Source organism: Sminthopsis crassicaudata, chromosome 3, assembly GCF_048593235.1.
Source record: "Sminthopsis crassicaudata isolate SCR6 chromosome 3, ASM4859323v1, whole genome shotgun sequence".
NCBI classification, from domain to species: domain Eukaryota; kingdom Metazoa; phylum Chordata; class Mammalia; order Dasyuromorphia; family Dasyuridae; genus Sminthopsis; species Sminthopsis crassicaudata.
In genome coordinates this window covers 563,899,676-563,911,574 of record NC_133619.1, presented here as the reverse complement: position 1 = coordinate 563,911,574, position 11,899 = coordinate 563,899,676, and the positions used below count along the sequence as shown (strand labels likewise).

At 36.1% G+C, this 11,899-nt stretch overlaps 1 long non-coding RNA gene across 1 annotated transcript; it reads left to right on the top strand.

Annotated features, from left to right (window-relative positions):
* Positions 1 to 3,089: 3,089 nt before the first annotated feature.
* LOC141559818 (uncharacterized) lies at positions 3,090 to 11,523 on the top strand. The gene is made up of 2 exons (XR_012487571.1): positions 3,090 to 3,242; positions 10,763 to 11,523. It is a non-coding gene; the product is annotated as an uncharacterized LOC141559818 (long non-coding RNA).
* The last annotated feature ends 376 nt before the right edge of the window (positions 11,524 to 11,899 follow it).

The following is an 11,899-nucleotide window of genomic DNA, read 5'->3' as shown; positions in this document are numbered from 1 at the left end:
ACTATTTCTCTACCAGATTGGGAGTTCCTTAGACGTGGACATCTGTTGTTTTTTTTTGTTTGTTTGTTTTGTTTTTTTGGCTGAGGCAATTGGGGATAAGTGACTTGCCCAGGGTCACACAGCCAGGAAGTGTTAAATGTCTGAGACCAGATTTGAACTCAGGTTCTCCTGATTTCAGGGCTGGTGCTCTATCCACTGAGTTGCCCCAATGTAATGAGCTCTGAAAGACAATTTTTTAATTCTTACTTATTTTCCTCACTTGTTTTGAATTTCTAGATTTTTGTTTCTTCAGATGATTTTTTAAAAAATTATTTCTTCAGTCTTTGTAAAGGAGGTCCTTGGTAAATCCACCATAGCATTACAAATTCAAATCAATTTTTGTAGTACTGACATCTTATTATATTGGCATGGCCTAATCATGATCTCTACATCTTTCTCAAGTTGAGTTGTTCTTTATTTTTTAAGGCTCACTTTAAAACTGAAACTACAAATTTCAAGTTTTTGCTTCAGGAGGTTGATTCCCATATTTGCATTTTTCTAGTTATTTGGGATGCAATTGTACTTTCAATATTTACCTATTATTTTTTGTTATTATTAAAATGCAGAAATTTCCTTGAATTTTGAGCATTTATTTTGTAACCTGTAACTTTGATGAAGATTTTGATTGTCTCAATTAATATCTTTGTTGATAGCCTAGGTCTTACCAAGTAAGTCATCATATAATCAATAAAAAAGAAAACTTTTATGTGCTCTTTACCTGTCTTTCTTCCTTGAATTCTTTTCAAGAGTTTTATTGCTATCAGTATCATTTTCAGAAAGATTTTAAAGAATAGGAAAAGTTAGCATCCTTGCTTCAATCCCATATTTATCAGAAAAGCTTCTAGTGTATTCTCATTGAATATTAAATGCTTTGTTTTAAATGAATGTTTTTAATTATTATTATATTATTGCCCATTTTGTTTAAATGAATGTTTTAATTATTATTATATTATAATATATATTCTGATGGTAAGGGGATGCTGAACTGGGACTCCCTGGATATATGAGGGAGCATTCTGGAATAAGAAACATAATGCTGGACTTGAAGCAAGTTTGATTTTGATTTGAACCTACTGAGGATATATGCTGTAAACATGGGGAAAATCACTTAATGTTCCTGAGTTCAGTTCCTTGACTGCAAAATCAACAATATTAACTATATTACAAGATGTCCTTGTAGTCAAATAAAATACTTTATAAACCTTTAAATCCCCACATAATTGAGAATTACCATTGTAATACATACAGTATCGTTGTTGAGGTGTATTATTATATTATTATATTATTGTCCATTCAGTGTTTGTTGGAGTACACAGGAGCCACCTGACAGTGGCTGCTGGATTTGAGATCCAAACCTGCAGGATGGATCTTCTCTTATAAGAGGATGATACATGATACTGAGAGGCAGTTGCTGTTCTCTGACTTCTTTAACTGACAGGCTGTTACTTTGTCTGACCTCTCTCCTCTTCCATCTGCCTCCAATTCACCTCATTCCCAGTGGGCAACACCTGTGTCAGCCTTCAGATGTTATGATGGACAGCTGTGGAGGCTCTTGGAGAAATGACCTGCCCCTTAACAATTTCCTGGTTTTTTGTTCTTATTCTCCCCCCCCCCCCCCCCAGCATAATCCAGGCACTCAGGAATGCAAGCAGCACTATCATTTCTGGATGGTTGTAGTAGGTGTTGATCTTGTGAAATATCATGGAGGCAAACTTTCAAACAGAGAAGAGGACTATAGTCAGAACAGGCATTTAAGTCTCTCATCAGTCTCCTGGCTCAGTCCTTTGCTGTGTTGGCCCATTTAAAATGTTCTTCTAAGATAAGTAAAATAGTGCTACAGGGTCCCTGTGACTCCTGAATCCAATATAACTTATTTACTGCCAATTTAGTAATAACAACCAGGGAAACACCTTGACTCAGGTCAATGTTGAGGAAACAGTTTATATAGCCATGAAATTAATTAAATAATGCATTAGATGTAACTCCTCTTCCCACACTCAAAAAATTTTAGTTGGGGAGCATCATTTGGAGTGGTTCCCTGAAGAAAAGCCCAGTGATGCCAATGGATGTCTTAGGGAGTTATGATAAGTCAATGGTTGAAAAAGATTTTGGAATAAAAAATGTTGGAATTCTGATATATATATAGTGATCTCCTGGTTCTGCTCATTTCACTCACCATCAATTCATGTAAGTCTCTCCAAACCTCTCTGTATTCCTCCTGCTGGTCATTTCTTATAGAGCAATAATATTCCATAACATTCATATACTGTAATTTACCCAACCATTCTCCAATTGATGGACATCCATTTATTTTCCAGTTTCTAGCCACTACAAAAAGGGCTGTCACAAACATTTTGGCGCATACAGGTCCCTTTCCCTTCTTTAGTATTTCTTTGGTATATAAGCCCGTAGTAGCACTGCTGGATCAAAGGGTATGCACAGTTTGATAACTTTTTGGGCATAGTTCCAAACCAGCATAGTCTCTTGAGACTGGACTGGGGGGTTCGGTTGTCTGTCCCTCAAGCTGAAAGCAAATGTGATTCCCAATTATTTCTCTTCAACGTCTTGAAAAGTCCCACTCCTAATCAGCCGGCCCCACTCACGGTGTCATTACCCAGCGGGTAAGCTCCACAGGGATAGTACAAAGAACCGATCTGAAAGTCCATCTTCAGCTTCAAATGCACTACTGTCAGCCCTGGCAATGGCTGTGGTTCCCAAGAGACTTTCTAGGGGATGTGCCAGGGTACTTTAGGGAGGAGGAAAAGGCTAGGCTTTGGCAAAGATGAGAGGAACAAAAGGTGATTGGAGAACTTGCCTAGCTTCTCTCTGCCCGGAGCCGGTAGGCCACATCAGCTGGTAGGGCGGACCTAGGTGGTAAAAAGGGGCTTGGCCTCTGAGGCAGGAGGTTGTGTCTTGAAGGAGTTAAAGGAACTAATAGGTTTCTGGAAACGTCAAGGGGCGTGTCCTTTTGCTAATTCTCCTCCTGGGATGCACCAGAAGCCTCTCTTCTAGGTTTCCACCTACGCAGTTCTGAGTGGGCTGGGCAGAGGCAAGGCCAGAAGAGAGGCAGCATAAATAGAGAACCTTGAGGAGAACTTGCTCTCTGGTGCCCCTGCACTCTTGCTTCCTGCTACCCCCACTGACAGGATGACTGAATAAGGACAGAGAGAGTTTGCACCTTCTGGGTTGGAGTCTGAAGACAGGTGAGCTGGCCTTGGGGTGGGCATATAGATCAGGCTGTGGGCTGGGACAAACACCCAATAAAGCTTTCTTGGTCATTTGTTATAACAAACAATAAAATTCAATAAATATACTTTATATGCTGAGTTGTTTACAAAAAGATATTCTATTACTTAAAATAAGAAATAAGCCAGTTTTTCTGTCACATCCTTTTTAGACATTTCCTCAACTAGCTTGAGGAAATTTTGGCAACTGTGGAAAGGATGGATTGGGAAAGAAGGAGATAGTTAAGTGAGAGACAGATGTGAAGATCACTGCAATAGAAAAGAGGTCACAAGGATCCTATTCCAAATGCAAAAGAAAAATGGACAGCCTCCTCTTGGATAATGGAGATGGGGCTACCTCCTATGAAAGGAGAGCATCCTCCTCCTCAGAAATATGCTTTGAATGGAAGTGAAGTCTCTCCATCTCAGCTGCTGGAGAAAACAAGTAGTTGGAGAGAGGATAATGGCTACTGCTGTGGAAATATTGCAGAAATTGCAGAATGAGATCACCTGTGCCATCTGCTACTTCTCTGAGCCAGTCACCATCAGATGTGGGCACAGCTTTTGCAGATTGTGTCTACTCAAGCTAGAGAGCTACACTTTTCTCTTATCCTGAATGCAGGCAAATGCCCCAAGTTAGAGAATTCTAATTAATCAATGGGTGCCTAGTACAGCTGACTGAACTGGACAAATAGCTCTGGTCCCAACTTGGGAGAGAAGCAGCAAAAGTAAAGCCAGTTAGTACTTCTAGTGAAGGGGGTGATCAAAGAGGTCCTGTAATTGGTGAGAGCACTAACTTTTAATAATAGTAGATTGAAAAAGGTGAAGAAGAAAATAATTTAAGATGAAGGGAATTTTTTTTTTTTTTTTTTTTTTTTTTTTTTAATGGAGCAAAGATCCCACAGGGTAAAATGGAAGGATTTGATTATGTTTGTGTGAAAATTTGTGGTAGAAGGGTTACGTCATATAGAAATAAGGAATTAGGGATGGATGGGGAAGGGATGCTGGACCATTACAATGTGTTCAAAACAACTAGTATGTGAAGAGTATGACTAGAAGTATGTTAATTGTTGTATGGAAGGCAGAAATTATCTTTCTACGGGAGGCAGGAGATCAGGTGGAAGACACATGAAAGATAAGACACAAGGTTAAATGGAAGTATCCAACTCACTTCTCTTCCTTCTAAAGACTAGAGATTGGCAATTGACTTTGACCCAGGAAGTGGAGTTCATAAGGGTAAAGAATCAATATTTCTTGGATTGCCAATATAATGATTTCCTTGCCTCTATTTCTCTAATCCTATATATAGAATGAAGTAGGGATGGAGAAAATGAGAGTTTCCTTTGTTTTGTATTAGATGATAGCTTATAACATCATCCTTTTTGTGTGTTATTTTTTTTTTCTGGTAATTACTTGTTTTGTGTTAATGGCAGAAATGTCCATCATTTGGCAAATAGCTGAACATGTTGTAGTGTGTGATTGTGATGGAATGCTGCTATGTTATAAGAAATAAACTCAATGATCTTAGCAAAATTTAGAAAGATTTTCACAAAAACAAGGAAGCATGAAATGAGGAGAACCAAATGGACAATTTAGGCAGTAACAAAAAATAGTTTTTTAAGAAGAACTCTTTGAGTGACTAAGCCATTTTGACTATTACAAATTCCAAAATTAACTACAAAGGACATATTAAGGAAAATGTATCTTCAACCAGATAAAGAACTGACAAATAGTATTATAAGAATGGTATGTGTATATACATGAATATATACACACACATTTCATGAACATGTTTGTGTCTAATGTTAGCCATTTCTAGAATGGGGCAGGGAGAGAAAAAAAATTAAAAAGTTTCAGGATAACTTAATAATATATTTAAAAGGAATAGGAAGTTGTATATAAGCTTTTCAGTTTCATATAAAGTTAGGTTTTTTTTTTCTATTGTATTATGTTACAGAAATCCTTCCCTCTTCCCCCTAAAATTCAGAATAAAATAAATAAAATTTAAAAATTTTAGCAGCAGAATGCCAAGTTAGAAGATTAGTAAACTAGAATTACATTCTAACTGAGTAGAATTAAAATTACATTGAATATCCAAATCCCTGAAGACTCCTAAGGTGAAAGTTGGGATGTCTCCTTAGTCAACTTAATCAATCATCAAAAATCCCAAATAGAGAACCAAATGGGGCTAGTTCATATATAGTTTATCATCACTGTTGTATTAAGCCATTGTAATTGAAATATATGCCTTTTAATTTCTTGCAAATGGACCCAAATCTGAGATTCAGAAAAGGAAATAAAATTCCTAAATAAGAAACTTTTTTTTTTTTTTTTTTTTTTTTTTTAATAAAAATCTTTACTCAGGCTACTTCCTCTGAATCTGACCCCTTCCCATACAAGGTGAAAATTCAGCTGGTCCAGCATAAGATGTGAACTTCATTCATTATTATTATTATCCCCAGGACCACCTTTCTGTTGTAAGCTTTGTTCTGATACTTCTGACATTCACAAATCTGGTGACTGCCTTAGCAGTGAGTGCTATGCAGTTCTTATTTCTGGGAAAGTGACTGCCACAGCTGAGTTTGTTCTTGGTTTTGAACTTTTCAGCATATTATAAATACAGAATGACAGAGTGGGAAGGTCCCACCTATAGATATTAATTAGTCCAAACTGTACCTAACTGGGAATGACCCCTGTTGCAGAATCTGAGTTTTCCCTTTTCATTTTTAAGACTAACAATTTGATTTTCCTCTTTCCTTTTTAAAAATCAGATTTACTAAGGATTTGTGTATTTTGTTGTTTTGTTATAGAACCAACTCTGTTTTATTAATTAATTCAATAGTTTTTTCTTTTACTTTCAATTTTATTGATCTCTTATTTTTAGAATTTCAAGTTTAGTGTTTAACTGGGGGTTTTTAATACTTTTTCTAGCATTTTTAGTTGTAAGCCCAATTCATTAATCTTCTCTTTCTCTATTTTATGCAAGTAGGCCTCTAGAGATATCAAATTTCCCCTTATTAAAGGCTTGGCAATTGTCAGTGTTGAAAAATTACCCATGAATATATCTTGTGAATAAAAAGCTATTAAAAAAAAAAAAAAAAACAAAAAAAAAAACAAATTTCCCCTTATTACCACTTTGGCTGCATCCTATACATTTTGCTATGACGTCTCATTATTGTCATTTTCTTGGGTGAAGTTATTAATTATGTCTATGATTTACTGTTTCACCCAATCATTCTTTAGTATGAGATTATTTAGTTTCCAATTAGTTTTGGTCTATTTTCCCCTTTCTTTTTATTGAATGTAATTTTCATCTCATCATGATCTGAAAAGGATACATTTCCTATTTCTGCCTTTCTGTATTTGAATATGGGGTATTTATATCCTAATATATGGTCAATTTTTGTATAGGTTCCATGAACTGCTGAGAAGAAACTGTACTCCTTTCAGTCTCCATTTAGTTTTCTCCAAAGATCTATCATATCTAACTTTTCTAGTATTCAATTTACCTCTTTGACTTTTCTTATTTATTTTGTGGTTTGATTTATCTAATTCTGAGAGTGGTTGAGATCTCCCACTATTGTAGTTTTGTTGTTTATTTCTTCCTGCAGCTCTTTTAATTTCTCTTAAGAATTTATATGCTATACCACTTGGTGCATGTATGTTTAATACTGATATTGCTTCACTATCTATGCTAACCTTTAGGAAGATATAATTTCCTTCCTTATGTATCGCCCTATTTCAAGTGTGTTTCCTGTAAATAACATATTGTTGGATTCTGGCTTTTAATCCAATCTGCTAACTGCTTCCTCTTTATGGGAGAGTTTACCCAATTCACATTTATGGTTAAAATTACTAATTCTTTATTTGCTATCTTGTTAACCTTTTCTTATGTTTTTCTCCTTTCCTTCCACCTTACCCCTCTCCCCAGTATTGAACTTGTGAGCACCACTTGCTTCTCACACCCTCCCTTTTTAGTATCCCTTCCCCCACATTAGAGTTCCTCCCCTTTTCTTAACCCTTTTTCTCAAAATTTCTGTATTCCCTCCTGCTTAGCTTACTCCTTCCCTTTTCACTTTTCCCTTCCCACTTTTCAATGAGGTGGGAGAAGTTTCACCATAAATCGAATATGTATAATATTTTTCTCTTTAAGCCAGTTCTGATGAGAGTAAAATACACACTATGTTCATCCCCCTCCATTGTTTCTCTCAGATATATTAGATTTCCTTTGCCTCTTTGTGAGATGTATTATCTCCACTTTACCCTTTTTTTGGTATAATTTCTTTTCCACCTCTAGTTTCTAGAACAAATTATACATGAGTTCTTTTTTTTTTTCCTTCAGTTTTATTATTTTTTAAAATTTGTATTTTTTTTATTATAGCTTTTTATTTACAATATATATGCAGGGGTAATTTTTCAACATTGACAATTGCAAAACTTTTTGTTCCAACTTTTCCCCTCCTTCCTCCCTCCCACCCCTTCCCCCAGATGGCAGATTTGACCAATACGTGTTAAATATTATACATCTGTTCTTTATTTATCTTTATAACAGCAATATCGTTCCCAAGATTTCTTTTTACCTTTTTAGGTTTCTCTTGAGTCTTACATTTGGAGATCAAACTTTTTGTTTAGTTCTGTTTTTTTCATCAGAAATAGATGAAATTCACTTATTTCGTTGAATGCCCATCTTTTTTGCCTGGAAAAAAATGCTCATTTTGGCTGGTTAAGTTATTCTTGGCTGCATACCAAGTTCCTTAGCCTTTTAGAATATCAGATTCTGGCTCTTCCATCCTTTAATGTGGATGCTGCTAGATCCTGAGTTATCCTTATTGTGGCGCCTCTATATTTGAATTGATTTTTTCTAGTAGCTTGTAGTATCTTTTCATTGGTCTAATAGTTCTGGAATTTAGCCACTATGTTTCTTGGAGTTTTGATTTTAGGGTCCCTTTCAGTTAGTGATTGATGAATTCTTTCAGTGTCTATTTTACCCTCTGTTTCTATAACATCTGGGCAGTTCTGTTTGATAACTTTCTGGAAAATAGTGCCCAGGCTCTTTTTTTCATCATATTTTTCAGGGAATCCAATAATTCTCAGATTGTCTCTCCTAGATCTGTTTTCCAGGTCTGCTGTTTTCCCAGGAAGGCATTTGACATTTTTTTCCATTGTTTCAATTTTTTGGTTTTGCCTGACTGAATCTTGGGGTTTCCTCGAGTCCTTCAATTTCATTTGTTTAATTCTGATTTTTAATGAATTATTTTCTTCACTCACTTTTTTATATCTTTTTCTAATTATCTGATTGAGTTTTTAAGTGAGTTGTTTTGTTCTAGGAATTTTTTTCCAGTTTGCCAATTTTATTTTTTAGAGAGCTATTTTTTTCCCCAATTCCCTAATTCTGTTTTTCAGAGATTTGATTTCTTTATCCACTCTGTCTTTAAATGAGTGGGAAGACTTATCCAGACTCTCTTGCCAAGCTTCCCTTTCCATTCCCTATTTTTCTTTTAGCTCTCTTGTAAGAGCCTTTTTTATTTCTTCTATGACAGTTTTATGTGTTGAGGACCAGATCATATCCCCCTTTGGGGATTCATCTAGGGACAATCTGTTTTTAGTCTCCTCAGGCTTTAAAGTCTGCTCTCTATCCATATAGAAGCTATCAGTAATTAGACTCTGTTTTAATTTTTTGCTCATTTTTTTAAAAAGAAGAATGAAAGAAAGCAAACTAACAAAAAATAAACAAATGCAATCTGGTTTTTTTGGGGAGGGGAGGGGGCTGCAGGGGGCAGCAGTGAGGCACTAGCAGGACAGCAATGGTTGCCCTGCATCTGCACTCTGAGACTCTAAGAGCATGCTGAGGCACTCCAGGTAGGTGTGGCCAGGTCCAGAGAGACCCTAACTTTTCAGGGTTATAGTCTTTACCCTGTGTTTATAGCTTCTCTGCTGATCTACTGGCTTGCTGTAAGGAAAAGTAGTCACACTGTGGTAAAATTCTCTCTTTAGAAATAGCTGACATCACACCCCACCACCCTCAGGTCTGCTCAGTGTGAGCTGCCTTCTGTACTCTCACAGTCTGGTGCTCTGCTGCTGCCTACCCTCAGTCTGCATCCAATCTAACTGTACCCCCAAGCAAAAACAGACCTTTTCTGGCAAATTTTGAGGATATCTTCTGTTGGCAATTATTTGTAGGTTTTTTCAGTTGAGCACTAATTCCGAGGCCTTGTTATGAAAAAAAATTTCTGAGAGGAAGACACAGCTTAAATAGATGTGTGTGTTCTCTCCGCCATCTTGGCCAGAAGTCTGAGCCTCTTCTAAAATATGTAAAACATTGAGGAAGGACTAGGCCCTGGAGGTTATAATTGTTCAAGGGGAAAAAACTTCCTGGATCAGAAGTGTATACTATTTTCTTCCTCACACATTCTGTGTAGAAGAAAATTCATTTTCTAACTCCTTTCATTTCTGCCTGATAAGTGCTCCAGTCAATGTACATGTGGATATATGATTTTCTTTCAGTCTTTTTTTTTTTTTCCCTGCATGATGAACTACATAATGAGTGACAATGTGGTAAGGTAAAAACTCATGACATTGATTATCCAATATATTTTGAGAGATTAAGAACAGTAGAGAACTTGACCATTTTTTAATTACACTATTCCCTTAATTAGGTAAGTGTTTAGTCTAATGAAGACTTTGTTGATAGGCAAAGAATTAGAAATTCCCTTTCCAAGTCATGAGAGCTGGAAAACTCTGGACATTCCAAATCCAGGAAGTAACTATCGTCTACAAATCTGTGAATAGTTTTTCTTATAACTGAAGTTGCCCTGATTTTACTAAAAGGATATACTGGTATACTGGGCCATTTTGTCTTACTTAAAACTGTGAAGTCCAGGTTACCTCCAGGAGGCCTTAAAATCAGCTGGAGTCAGGATAAGCAAAAGACCTTGGTCTTTAGAAGGAGAAGTGAAGGGGATGGACAAAACTTCCACATACTCTCCACCTTACCAATCTCCCTTCTCCTCATCCTCCTCCAAAGTGACTCTAGCTTGTCTCACTCCAAACCCTAATCCATCCTAAGATTATCTGTATACACCAAAAGATCAAGCCAGCACAGAATATAAGGGCCATTTTTTCCAAGCATATGCTAATAGAGTATTGTCCCATAGGTAATTAGCCTTTGGTGCTAGGTGATCTGATTCCAGTACACCTATTCAGAATTTCAGCCCCTTAAATAAAACCACAAAGATTTAAATACTATCTTCACTTCTATCTTGAAATCTTTCTTATCCAATAAATAGCTGCTTTTGAAATGGTTATGGTGTCCTATTAGACATATAGGAAATTCCTGAAAAAGAGAGCTCTAGTTCTCAGCTGTCATACCTTGTTGTTTCCCAAAAATTTCTCCTCTGAAAATTTTCATCATGGAATGAATGTTATAGGATTCAGGTAAGGTCTTCTCACTAAGGATATTGAATCCTTTCTTTTGGACTGATATCTTTCTATATTTATAGGATATAAACTGTCACCGAGGAGTAATTTCTACAACATGTCTGAAGAGAAAAAATGGGCCATCAGAATTATCCCTGGCTTCTCAATTAAGAAATCCTTGCATAAATATGGAAATTTTCAAGCTGAGGACATTGGAATAAGAGATTTCCCAGGATTGGCTTTACCTGGAATATAAAACTGACACTTTTGCTTTTTACAATGTTCTCCAGAGTTCTCTTATTTATCAATTACTTGATATTTCATTCATAGCACCTGTCACAAACATGATTTCTCCTGGCCTCTCACTTCCAGCAATGAAGCCTGGTCCCATGACTCTCTGTGCAGTGGATTCTCATCTTTGTGCTTGCTGCTATTCATCTCTCTGAGCATTTTTCAAGGAAGAATTCTCAGCCCACCACTAGACTCCCAGACAGGTGTTTTTTCATTTCCAAACTTCCCCTGCAAGAGAAGAAGCATTACCAACTTCTAGATGGCTTGCCTTTCACTCTTCAAGCTGAAGGGAACAGTTCCCAAGTATTTTGTGCCTTTTTATTCTGAATGGATATTGCCTATGAAACTTTTCAATAAAATGATTGTATTTCAATAGTTAAAAAAACAAAAAAAACAAACAAAAAAAAAAAAAAACAGCACACATGAGGACTGTGGCTTTTAAAATTGTCCTACAATTTATTAAAGTTCTCTGAGATCCATAGATTTCAAGCTGTTCCACTCAAATGAAAGTTAATCTTCCTTTCCCACCTATTTAATAAAAAAGTGAAACAAATTTTAGTTTTTCTTGTGCTAATTTGTACCTTTCTTGTTCATTTCTTTCCTTTGGGTCAAGCTCTTTGCTTTCCCATTTGGGTTTTTCTTAGCAAAGATATTAGTTATTAGAAATTTTTACCTTTTCTAAAATTCTCTTCCTCTCCTTAAGGTAGCTACAGAATTTTTAAAAATCTAACAAAACACCTCCTGGCTTCTCTCTGCCATCTTGACTCTGCCCTTTCAACTAATTATATTTTAATCATTCTCATACATCATAACAATTGGAGACATATTGGTGTTAAGACTCTAAAGAACATTGGAGTCGATCCAAAAATGATGCTTGAAACCTGGAAGATTTTTTGTACCATTTCAGCACTTTCCATTAAAGGTTCACT